Source organism: Chenopodium quinoa, unplaced genomic scaffold (assembly GCF_001683475.1).
Source record: "Chenopodium quinoa cultivar QQ74 unplaced genomic scaffold, ASM168347v1, whole genome shotgun sequence".
Lineage (NCBI taxonomy): Eukaryota > Viridiplantae > Streptophyta > Magnoliopsida > Caryophyllales > Amaranthaceae > Chenopodium > Chenopodium quinoa.
In genome coordinates this window covers 742936-765987 of record NW_018744501.1, presented here as the reverse complement: position 1 = coordinate 765987, position 23052 = coordinate 742936, and the positions used below count along the sequence as shown (strand labels likewise).

Below are 23052 nucleotides of genomic sequence, written 5' to 3'. Positions count from 1 at the left end.
GGTTTTGGATTATAACGGATCGGTTTATAACGGGTTGAAATGATTAGCGGGTCAGTTTGGGTCGGTTTTGAAAATTATAGGGTTAGTTTGGTTTGGTTTTATTTAATCGCGGTTCCTATTCGGGTTGGGTCCTAATCGGGTCAGGTTGTAATCGGTTCGGGTCATAATCAGTTTGGGTTAAACCAGGTCGGTTAGAAAATGGATTTAGCCAGTTTAAAGCGGATTTTGGTTCAAAACAGTTCGGGTCCTAATCGGGTAGGGTGTAATCGGTTCGGGTCATAAACAGTTGGGTTAAACTGGGTCGGTTTGAAAACGGGTTTCGGTTCAAAATAGATCGGGTGAAATCGGGTCGGGTCATTATTGGTTAAGGTTATAATCGGTTTAGATTGAATTGGGTCTGTTTGGAAACATTTTTAACCAATATGAAGCGTGTTTCAGTTCAAATCATATCAGGTTAAAATCGAGTCGGATCATTATCGAGTCTTAAATAAGTTGGGTTTATCAAGTTGTGGGTTGAAACAGATCAGATCATAAACATATTAGGTTACGAGTTGTAAACGGCTCAATCATAATGGATAACGGTTTTTAAACAGTTCGGTCACAACGGGTTATGGGTTGTAAACGATTCGGTCCTAACGAGTTACAGGTTATAAACAGTTCGGTCACAGCAAGTTACGGGTTGGAACGGTTCAGGTTAATCGGATTTTTTCCAGGTTTAAACGATTTTTGGTTTAAAATGGGTTGGATTACTATCGGGTTCGGGTTGCTTTCGGTTTTCGGTTGTAATGGTTTGACTTGATAATGGGTCAGGTCATTAGCGGTTTGCACAACTAGTTCAGTTCAATTTCGGGTTAGAAAAAATTGGATCGGGTCGGTTTTCGGTTTCTAAAATCGGTTTAACGGTTCGGTTCATCTTCGGATCGGTTCGAAACATTAGCTTTAACGGTTCGGGTCAAAAACTGATAGCTCTAGTTGGTCCATATCATTTCTTGTGTTTTTTTATTTATTGTACTTTATTACAACCCATCAAACTAAAGACTTATGGAGTACAGTTTACATGTGTCAGTTCGGGTGGCTAAATCGGGTTCGTTTATATCGGGTCGAGTTTATTTAAATTTGTGTCATACTAAATTGTTGTATACATACAAGTCGAAATTAAAATCGAGTGTTTTTTGGGTTGGTTCACATCAAAACCGGGTTAGTTTTTGACACCCACTATATATATAATCTATAATTAAATCTTGTATTCATATCCCTTACATCCTTCTAACAACAAAAAAAGCTCTGTCTCAACTTTAATAATGTAAATGAAATCTAATAGAATTATATAATATAAAATATGGCCATGTGAGAGTGTGAGCAAGATCTAATTAAATTCGTCTAAAGTTTTAATTTTCAAATACTTACTTTTGAAAGAAATATACAATGAGTGGCTTGTGATATTTTTATTCGAAAAATTGTACTAAAATTATATATATAAAGAGGACAGTACAACCTCTTGGAAACATATAATATTTCCTCTATTTCATGATAATTGACACAGTCAAAATTAATACACGTGAGTTTGACCATTTATATATACAACTAAACATTAATAAAAAGTATTAAAAAGTTAACATTATTAACATCACATTAGTATCTATTTAAAAACATTTTACACGATACTAATTGTTTTTCATACATTAATAATAATTAAGAAAAAATTAGTCAAAGTTAGTATGTGAATAATGATAAAACTCAAAATGTTTCCATTATTAAAGATAATTAAAATAAAACAAAAAAAAAAAAAAAAAAAAAACCTTTACCCCTCTAACTAATTTTGACTATACCATACCTTTTTATCATTTTTAAATCTTATTTGTTCATTGTTTTTTATTTGAAATCCTTATTTGCTCACTTTTGAATTTATATCTTCTACTAATTCAATTCATGTAAAACTTGATTAGTTGGATTAAAAACTGATCCATACTGATTTAAAAATAACCCGTTCAACTTTTAACTGATATAAACATAATAATTTAGCGTAATTCAAACTTAAACTAAACTCAACTTGATCCAATTCAATTTATTCTAATCCACACACCCCAATTCCTGATCATGCAATTAGAATCCTACTTATTTAACTCTTTATTGACATGACAATAGTAAATGTGCATCACATGACATCGAATAAAATAAAGGACATTCAAAATTTTTTAAAAAAAAAAAAAAAAATGTACCCATTGTGTTGCTATTATTCAATAATTGTTTTTGAAGCAACGAATATTACAAGAGATGAAAGGCTTACAAGTCATGCATTAGGCTTTTCTAGAAAAGCCAAAACTTAAATTAGAGTTTAACTTCAGAGACTTTTCATGTTGGTTTGGTATTAATCAATAGTGAAAGCAACTTTTAAAAAGATGTTCCCTTTAATTTTAAGAGGCAATTTTATACATGGTTTTTCTTCGTTACCAATATCATCAATCTTCTATATTTTTTTTCATTATTTTGGTTTTTGGTTTTTGTTTTTTCTTGGTTTTGTCTTTGATGGGGGAATGATTTATTGTTCAAAAATTTTGATGTAAGAACCAAAAGCTTACAAATGATTTATTGTTCAATGATTTATCGTATTACATTAACAATACAAAAATATATTAATCTGGTCTTTAAGACTATATATTGATAAATAATTTAATGGAGTGTTCAAAATCTATAAGACTACTAGTGAGAGAAAATCTCAAATCCTAGTAAGATCGGAGATAGGTTATTTAAATTAAAGCATAATTTTTACCGCTTTAACTTTTGTTATTGTAAAAAGAGACTTTCAAGGTAAAAACTGAAATTTTAAGGGTAATAAACTAATAATTGAATATTTACATGAAAGAAAAAGGTCGAATTGTTTTTCAATTTAAACACCACTATTAGATCTGTCAATTTCACCAGCCCTGAAAATCCAGCCGAACCCGATTCGTTTATTATGGGTTTTGAACAAAAATATTTGACACAAAACTCAATTTAACCCAAACTCTTTTAACCCATAAATATGCAGGTCAAATCCGACTCAAATACAACCCGACTTGACAACCTGTATTTGTGGGAAAAAAATAAATTTACTGAAAAATGAAACCTAGTTCTTTGATTGGGATTTTGATCATCGATCCACTATTCAACATTCATTTTTCTCTCTTGCCTCTCTCTCTCTCTATCTCTCTCTCTCTCTAGGCTCAACACCTACCTACTTGCCCACTGCACCAACTGCATCCATATAACCGCGTCCTCACACATGTCATTAACCACATAGCCTACACCAACCACCATCGACCACTGTCAAGTACGAGTAGTATTTAGCTTGTATTTTATATAGCCAATGTCTATTATAGTATATCATTATTTTATATGTTAAGGTTGAATACTTGAATTGTATTCATTGATTAAAATTCACATAATTTATATTACCTCTATTTCATATTATTTGCAATATTTGTCAAATTAAAAGATAAATGTTTATATCATTTCCAACAAATATTATGTTTATTTTTAAGTTGTAATTAATAAAAAAAACGGAGGTAGCAATATAAAGATAGTATGAAGATAGTGTAATGTTTTAAGTTAGGTAAAAGAGATAATAGCCGCATCTATAAAGATATTATTTACATAATCAAAGGGGTTACGTACACTTAAATATTAACAGTGTCAAATACATGATATGAATAGATAATTAAGTAATATCAAGAAATTATACCAGGAGATGTTATTCTCTATACATTTAATGGTGCTTCTTCCTTTAATTTTACAAGCTAAGAGGCACACGCTACGCGTGTACAATATAAGAAATTAGGAGGAAAAAAAACTAAGAAATTAACTGACGTCCGCCATCAATCTAGAATCACCAACCATGTATATTATGAGTTGTGAAACTAAGAAAAAAGCATGAGAAAGAAAGAAGATAAAAATAAAAAACCCCTAAATGAGTAAAATTAAGAGTTTTTCCAAAAAAAAAAAACAAAAAAAAAAAAGGAAAATCAAGTGCAGTTTCAATTTTTATGGGGGATGAGATTAACAGTTGAAGATATAAATTTATGTGGAAGAAAGGGAGCGATTATTATAGGGTAGTTATGAACTTATGATAGGATTTTAAAAAAAAAAAAAAATTCTTTGATTGTATTTGTAATTGTAAAAAGAAGGTACTTTTGCAACTTGAGAGGGGTTAATTTGGGGATAGTGAATTTATCACCCAAAATACCTTTTCACTTTATATAGGATAATGTTTATAAGTTTTATTTTAGATTATATTATTGTTTTGACTATTTAGAAATTGGATAATGTGCTTTGGTGACGATTTAAATTACGTTGTAGAAATATAATGTAATGACTAAAAATACTATTGGAGAAAATATTAGATTAATAAATTAAAAATATATATAGCAAAGAAAGCTTGAAAAATCAAATATTTCTAATAATATACCAAATAAAATTAAATAAAAACATGTTCTTTTTTGAAGAAAAATAGAAACTTGTTCTTAAATCAAGTAAGTTTGAAGGAATTGTGTCCTAGTCACCTGTGTAATTATAGAATATATTATGAATCTAATTATGGACATAATTAGTACATTCCTTTGAGTCTTCATCATATCTTAGCTAAAGGTATTAATGGTCTTTAGGCTTATAAAATAGACCAAAATCCAATAGAACATATCCTACAAGGTCACACTTTATGATAAGGGTTGAACATAAGAGGAAAAGCCCATAGATCGGGCTTTCCCTTAATTGGTTTGGTCAACCATATAAGAAGTAAGAGGGGTTTTGGGCTTTGGGCTTTAACCTAGTTAATATTAAGAATATATAATTTGGTGTTGCCTAAGGTTGTATGCCAAGCAATCAATTGTGCAAACCCTAATTAGCAAATACTTTGCTTTAGCCCTCTCTCCCTCTCTCTCTCTCTCTCTCTCTCTCTCTCTCTCTCTCTCTCTCTCTCTCTCCTTGGTGATCGGCTGTTTGTGGAAGGTGGTAGACTTAGTGGTTCATTTTCACTTGACCAATCCTGTATTGGTGGATGTATGTGCATCTTAAGCTTGTGTGCTGAGTAGAGGATTCGCATTTGATGCTCTATTCTCCTTGGATTCCAAGCTAATTGTAACGTGGCATTCACACATCAAAGGTATATATATTTTATGTGATTCATTATGTGTGTATGCATGTTGATCTTGGTTAGTTGATACAGATTAGATTTGTGAAATTCCGCTTTGAGTATCTAAATTCCTATAGGATTGACCGAAACTCGAAAACACTAGGTTAGGATTGAGCAATTCTCGACCCGGGACCTAAGGTAACCCGACCCAAAGTGACCCGTGTCCCAAAGTGACCCGACCTTACCGACCCAATATATAGGTCTAACTACAATACATTCAAAGTACCAACACGAGGCATCGCCTATAGATCATACAATACACCAATTATTATTTTGTAACAATTATGCATGGGAATCAATATCTTAGTTTTTAGAACAATATATTGGATAAGATATTCAATCAATATATTTCCTTGCCGCGAGAATTTGATTGATTCATTATTCAAATAAATTATTTTTCTTACTTTATATTGTGGTCGCTTTAATTAACATAATATCATTTTTTATTTTTACTCTTTTTCTAGATCGCAAATGAATCAAGGTGATTCTTTCCTAATTGGATTACCCTTGACTTGTACAAATATCGATTTAAGATTGTCGTGTTGTTACCTCAATAGCTGATAAAGTTGAGCCTGACACAAAATGTAGGTTATCAATTGACAAAATAATGACGCGTGTGATGAGGAGAGAGATAGTGAAGATTGACGAATTTAATTAAAAGATAAAGAAATCATTTATTACATATAATGTGTAACAACCATTTTTAGTAAATGTTGCACATAATATGAAACAGAGGTAGTTCATGAATATGTATTTTTCTATTTTTCTTTATTATTATTATTACAAGTTAAGAGACGATCTATTATATAATTTAACAATTTTTTTTCAAATTTTCATCACATCACTCTAAACCTTAATCATCATCAAATCATGTTAACTTCCTTATATTTATTTTCTTTTTTAAAAATATTACAAATTATCATAACTTCCTATAACAATACAGTAACTTCTCCTAAATATACAATAAATAACCAAAATCACAATTAATATGTCTCGTGCTTTAGCATGGTATGCTCTAATATAAGAAATCTATCAAGCTCGATTCTCTATTTTTTTCACAATATTATCTCCTTAATTCTAATTTAAAAAATATTAGTGGGTTTAAAAATTGTTGATAAAATATAATAAAAAATTTGTTATTAAAAAAATATGTTGATAATTTCATATAGGCCAAATAATTAAATTTGACTTCCCTAAAAAAAATTAAAAAAGAAAAGATGGTTTTTTTTTTTTGTAAGGATGGTAGTTTTTTTATTTTAAAAAATAAAGAAAAAATGAGAGAGGCATTTTGAAAAAGTGAAATTTATCACCCAAAACCCCCTTTCACTATATAGGACATGCTAAGAGATACACGCTACGCGTGTAAAATATAAGAAATTAGAAAAACACACAAAAAAAAAATTAATCGACGTCCGCCGCCATTAACCTAGAATCACCAACCATGTGTATTAGGAGTTGTGAAACTCATAATACAAACGAAATATTTACTAAAAGCATGATGAGAAAGGAAGAACAACAAAAAAAACCCCATAAATTCTATATACAAAGTGAGAGGGGGTTTTGGGAGATGAATTTCAGTTTTCCAAAAAACCCCTCTCATATTATTTTTTTTTTATAAAAAAAACTACCATATTTGTTCGAAAAAAAATTCCATCTTTTCTATTTAAATTTTTATTTTTAGGGAAGTCAAATTTTATTATTTAGCCTATGCATGACATCATCAACATATTTTTTTTATTGTTTTTTATCACCAATTTTTTAAAAACCACTAATATTTTTTTATTAAAATAATTAAGGAGATAATATTGTGAAAAAAAGCAGAGAATCGAGAGCTTGATAAATTACTTATATTGCACATGCAGGCATTGCGTGCGTCTCTTAGCTTGTGAGCATAATTAGGAGGAGTTTTTTCACAAAAAAAAAAAAAAAAGAAAAAAAGAGAGAACAGTTGAAGATATAAATTTATGTGGATGAAAGGGAGTGATTATTATAGCGTAGTTATGATTGGCCATTTAAAGAAAAGTAAAACAAAAAAAAAAAAACTTAATTTTTATAATTGTGAATAAGAGAGATAATTTTGCAACTTGAGAGGGGTAATTTGGGGATACTGAAATCTATCACCCAAAAGGCCCTTTCACTTTATATATAGGATATGATATACAATTATTATTATTATTAGGAAAATTTGTCATAAATAATACCACCTTTCACCCGTCAGCTATAAAGAAATCAACCTTTTGATGATTATCTCTAAATAATACCACATTTACCTAGTATCCGCTTTAAACAAGTTGTAATCTGTTGGTAACCTGATTAATAGGTTATATGGACACATGTCATCATTTTATTGGTCTGAAAATATTTTTTAAAAAAATTTATTTAATGTTTTTAATTTTTAAATGATTATTATTTTATTTTATTTAAGGAAAAAAAAAAATTCCCCCACCTGCCACCAGCCACCGGCTGCCACCCCTTTCCCCTTCCCCGGTGTCTGCTAGCACCCCCTCCCTGCCCTCAGACGCCGGCCGCGCCCAGATCATTCTCCTTCGGCGTCGGCGTCGACCCCGCTCCCCCAATCAGCCCCTCGCTGCCCCTTATTCCCAGCCACCACCCCCTCCCTCCTCCCTCTTACTTTCCCCTCTCCCATTGGCAGCCAGCCCACCCCCCACCCCTGATTTCTCCTCACCTATAGCAGTAACAACCAAGCTCAACACAAACCACCTCATAGCCACCATCAATAACACAACAGCCACAAGCTTATTTCCCCTGCTTTTCCTTAATTACCCACGGATGCCCACCATCAGCACCCAATCAGCCCACCATTTCCACCACCTCTTCTCCCCCGCTTCACCAACAGCAACTGCATCCAACTTGCCACCAAATAACCACCCAAAATCACCCCACAGCGCAACAAATCAGCCCCTCGCTAAACCTGTACACTGCCAAAATCAACCACCACTACTCTTTTCTCACGGTAGCAACCCATTCACCACCATTCGCATCTTCCTACTCATTGTAACATCCCACAACAATGACACCAAGGAGTCCCTACACCCAGCAAGCCCGCAACCTTCTAGCCACCTTTTGCAGCAAATCGCCACCGTCAATCAACATTCTACCACCTACAATTACAAATTCTGGCAACTAGAAGCAACAATAATCACCCATTTCGGCCACCAATTTCACCAACTTAGCCTCCAATTTGATCAATTTAAGCTCCAATTGCAACAATTGAACATTAATTTCAGTTTTGAGGGTTGGGTTTAGGGTTTGGGGCATCGTCTCTAGGTAGGGAAAGGGGTGGGGGATAAGGGAGGGGGTCGTTTCGTGTGGGGTTTCGGGTGGGGAAAGGAGGGGTGGGGGTGTCGTGGGTGGGGGAAAGGAATGGGATGGGATCGCCAGCAGGGGAGCAAGCTGGGTGCGGGGAGGAGGGAAGAGTGGTGGCTGGGAAGAGGTGGTAGGGCTCGTGGTTTAGTGCAAAAAGGAGGGGTTTGGGCTGCTGGTGGCTGGTGGGGGATTTTTTTTTTTTTTTAAAAGTTTATTTTAATTGTTAATCATAATTAAATGTTTAATTAAGAGATAATTAAAATTTTAAAAACGAATTTATAAAAATAAAATAAAATTGTTAACCGGTCATTCAAGTTGTAGGTAAAATAACTTGTTTAAAGCGGATACTAGGTAAAGGTGGTATTACTTAGAGATAATCAAAAGGTCGACTTGTTTTTAGTGGAAGGGTGAAAGGTGGTATTATTTATGACAATTTTTCCTTAACAAAAGCCTACAAAGTCATCCGAATTACAAGAAATTAGTGGGGAGCCGAGATACAATCTGGGCCCCCACCCCTCTAGCTATAGTGAACTTGATCTTGTTGAAAATGTGAGCAGTTGCACGAGCACCAATATCCTGAGTCCTAGCAAACGCCCGAACCCGCTTCAGCAACGCAACAACATCCTTCTCTAATTCCCCCAATGAAGAAAAGGAGAAAGGAAGAAAACCATAGCCAATAGCCCTGCCACGCGCCCCATATTTGTCCCACTTTCGCTGAGCTGCAACCGACACAACACGACCAGGAACGAAGTTAGACAACCTAGATTGTGTTAAAGGAGAAGACCCCATCAAGCTAACACACACATCAAGGCCTCTGTCCCAGGAATAAAGTAACACATCTACAGGTCGAAGAGTCCCATCGTTCCCTCCAATCAACCCAACGTTAACCTCATTTCTTGCAGAAATCCCAGACCGAAAACAAATATCAACAAGGGTATCATGAACAACATTATGCCAATGTTTAATACCCACCATCCCAGCACAAGACATTGCATGATCCCTATAAATATCCCCATCAAAACCCCTTGAGCAAGCATAACATAATGTCGAAACGGAGAACAAAGGAGCACCCAACCGGTAGCAAAGAACACAACGGTAAGCCTTACCATTCATAGTCTGACCCAAACCCGATATTGGGACCGTCCGCAACCAGGTAGAAGTGTGATCCCCCTGCAAGGACTTCCATAAGGCAACTTGACATGGAGATAAGGAGAAAGTGGATTTTGCAGATGCGGTAACCTTCGTGAAATATATATCGGCCAATTTCTTCATGAGTTTAGGCGCAACGATCTCACTAGGGTTACTCATAAGGTCAATCTCCACAGTCCTATTAACAAGAGTAAGAGCATCATCGAAGGCCGGTCTAGGACCAACAATACCAGAATTGCAAAGAAGCATAGCCTGAAGGCCAGTAGACTGCAAACGCGACACAAGGAAAGCATAGTGTCGAACATCACCCACTGAATAAACACCCAGTCCTCCATAAGCAAAGGTAAGGTGGCAAGTCGCCATTGCCAATAACCAAAACCAGACCCCGAAGTAGTTACAATGCGCTCCAAAGAAGCACGAAGGGCCACATTAAAAGAAAGCTTGGCAGTTTTAAAAAGACGAGGGGAACAAGTGCGCATAGCAAAGTAGAGTTTTGAAACCCCAGTACACGCACGAAGTAATAACAACTCACATTGGGGATCATCAAGCTTAGCAACTGCATCCATTAGCAAAATGATCTTCGACACTCTTTGCGAAACAAGCTCACCACAAAAAGAGGTATCCGCACTGACAGGACCACCAACCAACTTAATACCATGCATAGGACGAGCAATATCAGGAGGAACTGACAGGACGACCTACCAACTTAACACCATGCATAGGACGAGCAATATCAGGAGGAAAAACACCTACGTGTTGTTGTTGTTGTTGTTGTTGTTGCTGTTGCTGTTGTTGATGTTATTGTTGTTGTTGTTGTTGTTGTTGTTGTTGATGATAATGTTGTTGTTGTTGTTGTTGTTGATGATGATGATGTTGTTGTTGTTGTTGTTTTTGTTGTTGCTTTGTTGTTGTTGTTGTTGTTCCTGTTGTTGATGTTGTTGTTGTTGCTATTGTTGTTGTTGTTGTTGTTGTTGTTGTTGTTGTTGTTGCTGCTGTTGTTGCTGCTGCTGCTGCTACTGCTATTGTTATTATTATTATTGTTTTCAAATTTTAGGGTTTGTGGGTTTTAAATTTCCATTTTCTTTATGATGCTTTTTGTTAGCTAACTTCAAATTATTTTGGGACTAAGACTTTGTTGTTGTTGTTAATTAGGGTTTACGGGTTTTTTTGGGTTGTTTATTGGGTGTTGGTTTGGGTGGTTAAACGTGGTTTAAGAATGAGTGTGGTGATGGCGTCTAGGAGGGGGTTTTCAAGTGGGTGGTCATTGGGGGGGGGGGGGTTATAAGTAAAAAACAGAGGTTTATCGTGGGTGGGGTGATGTTTTTGGGGGTGGATTGGGTGGTTTCTGCTGGTTAGGTGTGGTTTCGAGGGGTGAGTGAGTCTGTGAGTGTGATTTTCCTAGGTTGTTTCAAAACTAGCAATTACGTCTGAAGAACCCCAAATTACCCCCACATTGGAAGTTACATCCCGTATGTTAGTCAAATATTACTTGCTATTGAGAAATAAATTATTCCCCATGTCTCCCTAACAATGGTTTCAAATTTTAAGCCTCCAATAGTGAAACTATTGTTATAGATCACAACTTTAAAATCAAATTTGCATCATAACGATCATGGCATAATTTGCAATCAACCCATCATACCATGACTGTACCCGTGATCTCGACCAAATTATATGTCCAAATTATAGGCTATGTTTTTCATATAGAGAATAAAAGCTAAGTCACATTAGTCACTAGTTTGTGGGTTCATGTAGATATTTCCATTTCATTTGCATTTATAGGCAGCATATTGACTTAAAAGTTGCTAGTTTATGCAGCTTTTTTTTTTTTTTTTTTTTTTTTTTTTTTTTTTTTTTATTACGTAGTTCCTTGTTTCTTTATCCTTTCAAAATGTATGACACTTCAATGTTTGGCAGGACATAATCACAGAAGTGAAAGAGTTACAGAGATTTAACTCTCAGGGCCTCAGTAAGCTGTTAAAGGACTCTGAAAACTTCTTGATTATCCATATTACACCAAATGATTTATCTCAGCAGGTGAGTTGACTATCTTAATTCTCACATTTTTGTAAAAGGTGAATAAAATAAGATACTGGGGTTTGGTAAGATGGGGTTTGATTGGTTAAAAGTGACAAAAAAAAACAATAGATTATAAGGTGTTGTTTGGTTGCACATAAAAAAATGGCTCGAAAGAATTGAAAAATTTTATGAAGTTGAAAATAAGGGACTTGTTTGATAGACCATAAAAAGTGAGAATTTGAGAAGTATACAATCATGAGAATTTTAAATTCCCACAAAACATGGAAATTTGATTAACAAGGTCTCTCTGGTAACACAAAATTCCCATGATTTGTAAATAGCTATATAAAGTACACAGTTTAGTTAATTCCTAGGAAATTTAATGTGGGATTTTAATTCCTGTGAGATACAAATGCCCATAAGAAATCAATTCTTTTGTCAACCAAATAATACCCAAGTGAAAGGACAGAGAGGGAGGAGCGATGGCCGGGGCTTGGGGCTCTAGGTGGGCAGCGGTCGGGAAATCAGAGGGGTTGAAGGGTCGAGATGGGGGCTGGGATATCGGGTAGGGTCGCCGGTGGGGGGGAAGCCTGGGCGCCGGCAGTGAAGGGGAGGGGGAGAGAGTGGTTGGGGCAGTTGGTAAGGGTAGAGGTGATGGTGGGGTGGCTGGGTTGATGGTTGGGTTATGTTTTTTATTTTTCTTTTTTTTAAAAAAAAATTAATCTAACCATAATTAATGTTAATTCACTATTTATGAAAATAAGGTTATAAATGGGATAAATTTCATAAATATGGTCAATTTATATAGTTTATTTTCAAGAGGGTCACCATTTCCGTGTCTCACAAATTAAGGCTCGCCATCAAGACTTTTCCAAAAAAGAAAAAAAGTAGAGGTGAAATAAAACTTTTATATAGGGACAAAATTATTACTGCCTCTGTTTCTTTTTTGTTACAACAAATGTTTTTTTTAATATCTCATAAGTAATACTATTTTGTTACAACTAGATGGAGTAAGACTTATTTGAAGATAGATGGAGTAATATTCATAACCTTCCTTAGTTTTAAATTGTTCTAGGAAATTCAAAAGTGGCCTCAATTTAAGGAGTTGTTCAATTTTCTTCTTAAATTCTACGAGTATAGTACATTTATAGCTGTAATAAAGAATTAAAGGTAGGACTACATCGAAATGTACCATGATATGTACTGGTTTTGTCAAGTGCCATACGTTACAAAACAATTATAGAAAGGCTACATGGCCTATTTTACACTATAAGTCTATAACCCTTAAGTATTGGATTTTTCAATATTTTTTTTTTCCCTTCGGTTAAAAGTTACACAGTGTAACCTTCAAGTACACTTATGTACTAATAGTGATCTTGCCATTATTCTACTATTAACGATTATCGTTAATGTGCCCATTTTGCATTTTTTAATATTTTTTTCTCAATTTGCATGCAAAAAAAAATTCCGCTAAAGGTTTTAGGGGTCACCTTAACCCTTTTGAATTCAATTGAATTCGGATTTGAAAAAAGAAGAATAAAAAAAAAACAAAAAAAAACGTAAAAGCCTCGATTTTGAATTCAAATTTCCGCAGTTAAAATTAAAATTCACAAAACAAGGGTTTTACGTTTTTTTTTTTTGCCAAATCTGAGCTCAATTTGATTTCTTATGGTTTAAAATGACCCATAAATACTTTAGCGGAACATTTTTTAGCACGTAAATCGAGAAAAAAAATCAAAAATACAAAGGAGGCCCCACTCACGGTGACCGTTAATGTAGGTAAAAAGCAAGGTTATCATTGATACATAATTGTAGTTGAAGGTTACAGTATGTAACTTTCAACTTAAAGGGACACGTCTTGGAAAAGTCAATACTTAAGGGTCGTAGTATAGACTTTTCTTTCACATTGAAAATTTCCCACTCTTCGACAAATTTTCGAAGGTTGAAAATGGGCCAAATTATGTGCTACATTTTTTAAATGGAGGGGATTTTTCTTTCAGATTGATATGGACAAACTCGTTCGACTCCTTCCTTCGCACCTTACTGCTGTACTTTTGTCCTCTCAAGGAGACGAAGCCTCATTGAAATATTTATTATCTGGACTTCGGCTTTTATATACTTTATGTGAAATAGCTACTCGACACTCTAAGCTTAAACAGGTCAGTAACATTTTTGGTTGATATGTAACCTTTCAATTGTATACTCCATTGGTCCCATCTAAATGTTCTTACTTACTACTTTAAGAGGTGCCTAATAATCCTTTTGTTAAAAGGCTTCCTTCATTTTAATGAGTTTTTGGAGGGAAACTAAGCCGGTTTAGATTATTTCAGTAAGACATTGAGTTAGCATGGTAATGATTTCTCCATTTTCGTCCTATGATAGTATGATCTATAGGGAGGAAGCTCAGAATCTCTGTGGCATTTTGATAAATAAATCAATAACTTCATTTACGAAAATGTCATGTGATATGTGGAATCTCAAAGATGAACTTGTATTTTCTCTATTATATGTGGAATCTCAATAAGTCAATATACTCTATATCCTATATCTGTTTTGAGTTGCGGTCAAGTTGTATAGTAGCTTCACTATGAGTGGCTTATGAACAAATAAATATGAATTTGTGCTCGTTCTTATGTGTGTTAACAGTTGTTTAATTCTACAGATCTTGCTCGACGATATGAAAGTGTCAGAACAGCTGCTTGATTTGGTGTTCTATTTACTCATTTTCTGCTGTAAACAGGTTCTCCACCTTCATTAACTCGATTAATTATGTTCATGAAAATTCTACATCATGACCAAAATGCTGCAAAGACTCTCTTTATTGTTCCATTTAATCTTTTCCATATTCTCATTTTGGGTTATGGTCCTAATAAGACTTGTGGTCTATGTTCTACTTATGTTCTTAAGCATTTGGTGGCCCGATTTCAACAGCAATAAGATATGTAATGTATATAAGTCAACTAGAAAGAAAATCTAAGTTAGTGCATCCCAGCCTCCTGCCTTCTTGTCGCTCCTAGTACTAGTTGATGTATATACTGAAATTTCAAATAATGAATAGGAGTTTTCTAGGAAGCAATTTTGAAGTTCTGTATTTATTTATTTATTAGAATATTCGATGATGCAACTGATATGTGAAATTGAAATTTTCTCTTGCATGATCTAGGGATACAGTTTTTCTGGTGCTATACCACTACTGTACTCGGCACTTGTACCTTGCAGTATGTATCTACTCACTACTTGCATTTCGTCACAATGGAGTGATCTCACTTATGTTCTCCGAGCACATCCTAAGGTATAATGCTGTACTTCGTCAATTTGTTGTTGTTAATCAATTCAAAGCTGATAATTTAACCCAACTGATAATTTAACAAGTAGTGGTTAAACACTTTAACATTAAGAATGTCTAAACAAGTCTTTCTTTTACAGGTTGACAAATTTATAGATGCAGCCTTTGGAGCTGTCCGCATGAATATCAACTTCCTTCAGATAAAGCTGTCAGCAGAGGAAAATGAGTTTCACTCAAATTCTAGTCTAGGCACTGAAAAGGCAGTCAACTTCTGTTACCAGCAATGTGAGGCTTCTTTGCAGTTTCTCCTGTCGTTATGCCAAAATAAGTCTTTTCGAGAATGCCTTCTCAGGAATAAGGTTGCCACTATTTCTATATTTTTTAAAAAAACGTTTATTATCATTATATTATTCTGTTCTCTTCCAATTATGCTTAGTGGCTGGCTTTAAAGATGGGAGAAGTAGATTGTTGAAAAGTAGAGCCACATCTAACAAGTACCATTTTGCATGTATATATGGCAAGGATGTCTACACATGAAACAAGGATTGCATAACATTGTGTTTTCATTCTAAAGTAGCTATGGTGTTCTTTTCGAAGGCACATATGAGCTTCCTTTGATTTGATGGTTGCCGAGGCATGTCCAAACATTTAAATGTAAATGACTAATTGCTAGTTGGTATCTGTGCTATAGCGTTGTGTGTCTAGCTTCTCTTTGATGTCACATTGGGTGTTTTCCTGGGTTGTTAAATATTGCAAAGAAAGCATGATTAGTAGGCTCATTTTTTCCAGTGTTCTTCTCTAGTGTACTTTTTTGTCAAGGTATCCAGGGAGCTTTGACCATGGTGAAATTTTATGTTATGACATTTAAATGTAAAAGGGAGGTAAGAGAAAGCTATGGTGAAGATGCTGGTCACCGTAAAATCTAGAAGGATCAGACATCAGTTTATTAAAAAATGAATGAAAAAAGAAAGAAATCTTGTACCTTAAAAGGCATTTGTAATCCTTATGATATTTGTTTGAAGTTATTTTCTTGCAGATATGTATTATTTTAATTATTGGACCCCATGATTTAATCTTTCTTACAAAGTTTTGTATTCTGTATCAATGTAGGAGTTATGTGGGAAGGGAGGAGTCCTTCGCCTTGTTCAAGCTACCTTGAAATTGAATATCTCACCATTTCTCAAGGAGCCTCTTGCAGTGGTAGCTGCTCTTTCTAGGCTAAAAGCTCGAGTTCTATCAATTGTAAGTCCAAAGAGTGTAGATTTCTCCAAGTGATCCTCTAGAATTGGACTTATAATTGCACTTCAGTTAGGGTTTTTTTTTTTTTTTTTTTTTTTTTTTTTTTTTTTTTGAAACGCACTTCAGTTAGTTCAGTACCTGTAGTTTGGCTGAAAATGTTAACCAGTGAACTTCAGATTTGCAATTGCTAAGAGGGCTACTGATTTGACTTAAGAAGTATTGGCTTTTTGTAGCTGCTGCATCTTTGTGAATCAGAAAGCGTGTCTTATCTGGATGAGGTTGCCAGCATTCCAGAAAGCCTGGAGCTTGCAAAGTGTGTTGCTGTAGAGGTAAGTGATAATAGAACAATTCTGTATTCTATAGTTATAGGAGGAAAAGCATATGTTTTTCATGTATATTCACTCCCTTTTAAAAGATGGTCATCATACAAAAAGGTATATGTTGATATGCTGCATCTTTTACTTTCTATAACCGTAGTTATGTGGCCTATTTTTCGGTAGTTATAGTAATTGTTTTTTGAACTTTACAGAATTTGAAAATCACCTTCTTCTCCTTTGTTGTACATTATGGAACTTTAACTTACAATTCAAATTGGTCACTAAATTAAGTGATACAAAAGCACAATACTGGTGAAATTGTGAGAATATCTGATATTATACTTACCTATGACTCTATGAGTTGATATTGTTGTTATTTTAAGATTCTTACTGTAAGTTTGGGCTTCATTGACAGCATTTTTACTTCGGTTTATAGCATGTGAAAAAAAAAAAAAAAATCATTCTCTATATAAAAAATAGGAGATGTAGATTATAGTTTTGAATATCATCATATTTATTTCTGCTTCATTACTTGAGTTGTTTTCATTCAATTATTTTTAAAGCAATTTACTTTAGTCACATATGCCTTCCAGAACCAAGGGTCTACTAGGTATTTCACTAATGATCCATGTGTTGATCTAGGTTATTACATTACTGAAGACCATGCTCAGGAGAGATCTTAAACTGCTGGTGAATCAGTCGGGTATAACATATCCAAGGGGGCTTCTGCAGCTCAATGCATTGCGCCTGACAGACATCTTCTCTGATGATTCAAATTTTCGTTCCTTCATTACAACATATTTTGTGAGCTCTCTTGCAATGCTGTATTGTTTTATTAGTTATTTAATAGTTTAATACTGCACTTATCACATGGTGTCCCCTCTACCCTTAATCGTTTTCAGTTGATACTTGGCATATCATTACACGGTTATTTGCAGTTAGGGGCCAAATTTGCCATATAACATGTTTCAGACTTATTATACTTTTATGTTAATTGTCTCATAAATCACTTTGTATTTATATATTCCATTTGATGCCTAATTTTCTCTATTCACGTCATGCACATCATTTTTTGTCCAGGCTGAAGTGCTGGCAGCGATCTTGTCTATTCCTTACCAACAGTTTTTGGCTATTTGGTGTTCATCTGACTTACCTATAAAGGAAGAAGATGCTTCACTGGAATACGAGCCATTCGTCATGGCTGGGTGGATATTGGACTCATCTTCAACACTAGATACGATCAATGTAAAAACATATGAATCTAACTATATTCCAAACAACAATGCCCAAGCATCTTATGCCCATCGACGAACTTCTCTATTGGTTAAAGTGATTTCCAATCTTCATTGTTTTGTGCCTAATATTTGCAAAGGTTAATTTCTTAGTCCGATTTTTTTTTTTTTTTTTTTTTGTTTTTCATGTGTATCAAAAGCATTCATCTGAAAATTCAACTTACTATATTATTTGTAGTTAACAATCTAGCTTGTGCTTTCACCCTAAATTACAGAGCAGGAGAAGAATTTATTTCTTCACAAGTTTCTTGAACGTCTGAAGATGGATTGGCACGATCCACAAGCTGGATTTACATTCATCTCTGCACCTCATAAAGCTGCTACTATATGCAAGAATCTCTGTAACTATAACTCCCTGACCACCTCTTTCAGTTTTTGATATGATAACTGCTGCATAATTTTATGAGTGCCTGGTATAATCTGTGTAGGTTCATTATTAAGTCATGCAGAATCCTTAATCCCGACTTTTCTTAATGAGGAGGATGTACAACTATTAAGGTAATTTGGCGTCTTACATGCAGTGTGCTGAATGATCTAGTACCCAAGAATTTGCTCCTTGTGCTTCTATTTTCTTTATCAATTCTCTTAATCTACATCCAAACAAATTTTTAACCTGGATGATCTATGTTAATTCTTCCTTGCGTGCTGTTTTGGCTATCTTTAGTTAAGCATGCCAATGCGGAGATGAATTCTAGCTCAAAGCAAAGAGTCATAAACCACGAAGACATTATGTTAAATAAATTATAAATTCCTTTTTTTTTTTTTTTTTTTTTTGGTTTCTGTTGCAGGCTTTTTTTCCTTCGATTGCAGTCACTTATTGGCCTGGTTGATTATGAAGTCAATAGAGGACTGATAAATGTGTATCTTTGACATGAAATGGAACTGTTTGCAAACTTGACCTACCTATCTTTGGCTCATAATTCTTGACAGCTGTTATAATTGTTGTTAGGAACTTCAATATTCGAGAGGCTGTACAGCTTCTCTTCGAGGAAATGTTGATTTTGATCATAAGACCAGACACTCTAACCTGAGAGAAGGTAATTCAGCTTTTCCAGGAGTGGACAGTTCTTGCATTATCAACGTTGAGGCTATTGCTGAAGCTGATGGTGCAAAGCATGATCAGAAGACGGGTAAAGGTAAATCTATCAAAGCTTTAGCTGAGTGTATAGTCGGGACTAATAAGGAGATTCATAGTGAAGAGACAAGTGGATCAGAGAAAATTACTACAAGAGGACAGAACCCCAATGATAAAGTTGGTGATGCTGAAAATACTACGCCAAATGAGCATTTCCATAGAAGTGTGGTTGGAGGTGTTCAACAAGATGAAAGGGTTGAAAGTGTACATGGAGAAGAAAGGCAAGTAAGTAAACGTAAGAGAAATATAATGAACGATATACAAATATCGTTAATTGAAAGGGTGCTGCAGGATGAACCTGATATCCATAAGAATATAGCTTCTTTACAATTATGGGCTAACAGATTAAGTTCACATGTAAGAGAATTCAATCTATGTTGTTGTTAATAAATATTTGATGTTATTATGCTTTGATAGATGGTTTATATATGTGATTCGTATCTTTGGTCCTTGCAGGGTTCAGAAATCACATCTTTACAGTTAAAAAATTGGTGAGCCAACTTTCCCTTCAGGTTTAGTACATTATCGACTACATTATTTGTTTCTGATTAAAACTTAGAGATGTCTGTTTTCTCTTCATTTTTTTATCCTGCGTTGTTCAGCTAGTTTATTAAGATGATGCCCCTCCTTACGTAGCCTGTTTTTACTCTTAATATTCTGTGCTTGCTTACTTGCTGCTTACGCTATGCTTAATTCACCTTATTTTTGCTTATCTGATCTGATCTGGACTTATCTTTTCTAATTTTGATCTGAACTTGAAAAAAAGTAATGTATAACGTGTGCTATCTGCTATCTGCTATGTATCCGTATCTGATAAATCCTCGATAGACTATATTTTGAGAAAGCAATGCTTTTCATTAATGTCTAAGCTTTGCATTTCTTAGTTAACAAAGGTGTAATTTCCGTTAGAGAAGCCTAGGTATGTGTAGATATGCCATATGCAGATTCTTATTTTAAACTTTGATGTTGTGTTTGGATAAAATGATGGAAAAGAAAAGAAGCAAAGGGAAGAGAAAGGGAGAGGAGGGAAAAAAAAAAAAAAAAAAAAACATAAAAAAAATAAAAAATGAGGTTTCCATTCAAATCTCTTCATTGTTGGAGAGATCAAATTCTACAATTTGATCCCTCCATTTTTCTCCCCTCCAATCTCCTTCCTTCCCCATTTATTATCCAAATGAAAGATAATTCATCCCTTCATTTCCCTTCCCTTCTTTTTCCTCCATTTCCTTCAATCCAAACAAAGTATGAAAGTGCTTCTAAGCCCATCGATACCTTCATATGGACTTCTTCAGTCAGGACCTAACTACACAATAAGAATGTAATCTTGTTTTTTTTTCTGTAATTTGCTTTCCCCCGCCAAAAAAAAAAAAAAAAAAAAAAAAAAAAAAAAAAAAAGATCAATCAAGAAATTATGATTGATGATTTTGTGATTTTTCTACTAGAACAAATAAAGATATTCAATCACATACTAGATAAGATTAACCACACAAATTTTCAGCTCAAAAGTCAAATAGATAGCTATAAGAAAATATGGGTACAAATTTTTATATAGAATATTAAGCAATTAAGTTACTTCCTCTGTTCTCGAAAGTTCGACTTACTTTCTATTTGCGCGATATTTCATGTACGTCTTTGACCATAAATATCCATAGTTACGTATAAGTTAAAATTTATTTAGGTGGTGTTTCTTGTAAACAGGTTGAACAACAGGAGAGCAAAGCTTGCACGAGCAGCCAAGCGTGATGGGTCCAGCCCAAGTGGCAGTAAAATGTGTTTTTACTTTGGTCCATTTACTTGGTCCATTAAATGACATTTTACTTGTCTGGGGTAAGTCCAATTTTGGAATTAACTTGTCGCTTCTTGAGTAAGCCTTGTGTTGGTAACCCTTGGTAAAAGTAAGGGTGAGTCAAAGTAGTAGCTGACATGCACAAAATTAGAAAATGCAAGAGAGCAAAACTGTTTGTTGCCAAACATTCCTCCTTTGGATCGTGCTCAAATTTGGAAAGCTTGTTTTTTTACATCAAATGCTTCATTTTGGACGGTCTTATCGTTGTTTTGATCTTTGGTTTGGTCAGAATTGCTGCTGAACGGACCTGGCATTTTTAGCTGAATTTTACACCTTTTGTTCTCTATTTTTGATCTCTTATTGTTTGGTGATTGTTGGTGGGTTGTGAATCCTTTGTAGACTGATTTGGGGTTCTTTTTCCCTCAATAATCAATAAGAGAATTATAGGGTGGACTCCTTAAACAGTCCCGTGATTTTTATCTTTCACATCGAAGGGGTTTTTCACGTATAATTCGTGGGTTATTTGTTATCATTTTTTCCTATTATTGTTGGTTTTGCTACTGTGTTATTGCTGTTTTTATATGTGTTGATTTGGTCGTGTGAAAATTTGGGTTAATTGGATTGGATTGTTAGCTAATTGTCTTATGTATGACATTGTGGGTGTCGTAGTGACCCCTTTTCAATCCTTACACCAAGGATGGTCACCCATTATCTGAGGAGAATGTTATAGCTGATACACAAGTTGGGCCCCTTCTACAAACAGCTTCGGATTCCCCTGAGAGTCCTATGGAGGACCTGACTGCTTTTGTTGCTGCTAATGACCATAGTCAAGTATCGGCTGTATAGAGAAAGTTCAGGGATAAATATGAACCCAAGTCTTAAAGACTGCCCACCCTAAAAGTTCAAGCAAATTAAGCATCCAAAATGAAGGTCTGACTGCAGATACGAGTTGTGTAAACTTTCAGGAAGGTCAAGCTATTTTACTTACTGATTCCCTACACTACTACAAAATTGGGCTTAAGTAACACCCATAGGTAATACTTTAACAAAATCATGATTATTTGATTTTTACGTAACACTTTAATATTATGTAACACTTTGATATTAGGTATCACTTGGTTGTAACACTTAGAATTTTTTATTTTATTTTTTTTATTAAACTGGTTACCTTATTCAAAAATAAAATCGACCCTCATTCAATCGACCCTCGTAGTTAGGAGTGAACACCGGTCCAGAACCGGACCGGACTGGACCTGAACCGGTTTACGCGGACTGGTAATGGACCTGAATCTACCGGTCCGGTTTCGGTCCAGACCTGAAAATTCAGGTCCGGTCTAGGTTTGGACTTATTTAGACCGGTTTGATTTTCTTTCTTTATAAAGGCCTATTTTGGACCTATTTTGAACTTGTATTTGGACCTGTTTTGAACTTGTTTTTGGACCTATTTTGATCTACTTATTATATACATCAAAACATAGTATAAAACATATTTAACAAGTTACATAAAGTCCAAAATAGATTATATTAGATTACATGCTTGATCCCTTATATTATCTCCCTTCAATCACACGCTTCAAACGAATCAAACCAACGAGCCTACAAAAATGACTTCATTGTCTACATCGCCAGATTGCACATCTAAATCAAAACGAAAATAGATTATATTAGATTGTATTAATAATTAATAAGTAATAATAAAAAAAAAAAAGTAAAAGTGCTAATAAATAAGAGCTCTTTCCCAAATTAAAGTCAAGAAGAACCGCAATTCCCAAATTGCAGCCAAAGTTTTAAGAATTCCCAAAGTACCGTCCACGTCACCGGTTCAGGGGGAAGAAATTTTAAATCCGGTGTACAGCAAAACCGCTACCTGAAGTAGCGGTTTTTACTAATAAACCGCTACTTCATGTAGCGGTTTCTTTTTAATAAACCGCTACTTCAAGTAGCGGTTTTTGTTTAATAAACCGCTACTTCAAGTAGCGGTTTTCTAGCAGGTATAATTTCCCGATTTCACTTTCCTCTTTCATTTTCGTCTTCTCACCAAAATCCCATCCACGCCTTCCACCAAAATCACACCTCCTTCAACGGAAGCCGGCGCAGCCAAGGAATCCACCGACGCCGCCGGAGCATTCCTCAGCAACGAAGGCCGCCGCTGTTGACGCCGAGGGTTCGACTTTAGTGGTCGGCTTCGCTAATTTCAGAAGAAACGTGCTGATCTTCTTGTTTGTGGTAAGTGCCCTAATTATTTTTTGTATTCAGTTATTGGGTTTGTTGTTGTTATTGAGTTTGTTGTTGTTATTGAGTTTCAGAATTGTATGTATGTGTTGTTGTTGTTGGT

General features: G+C 34.7%; 1 pseudogene; it reads left to right on the top strand.

Annotated features, from left to right (window-relative positions):
• Positions 1-10216: 10216 nt before the first annotated feature.
• The window catches only part of LOC110697899, a 70455-nt pseudogene continuing 57619 nt past the window's right edge, over positions 10217-23052 (top strand).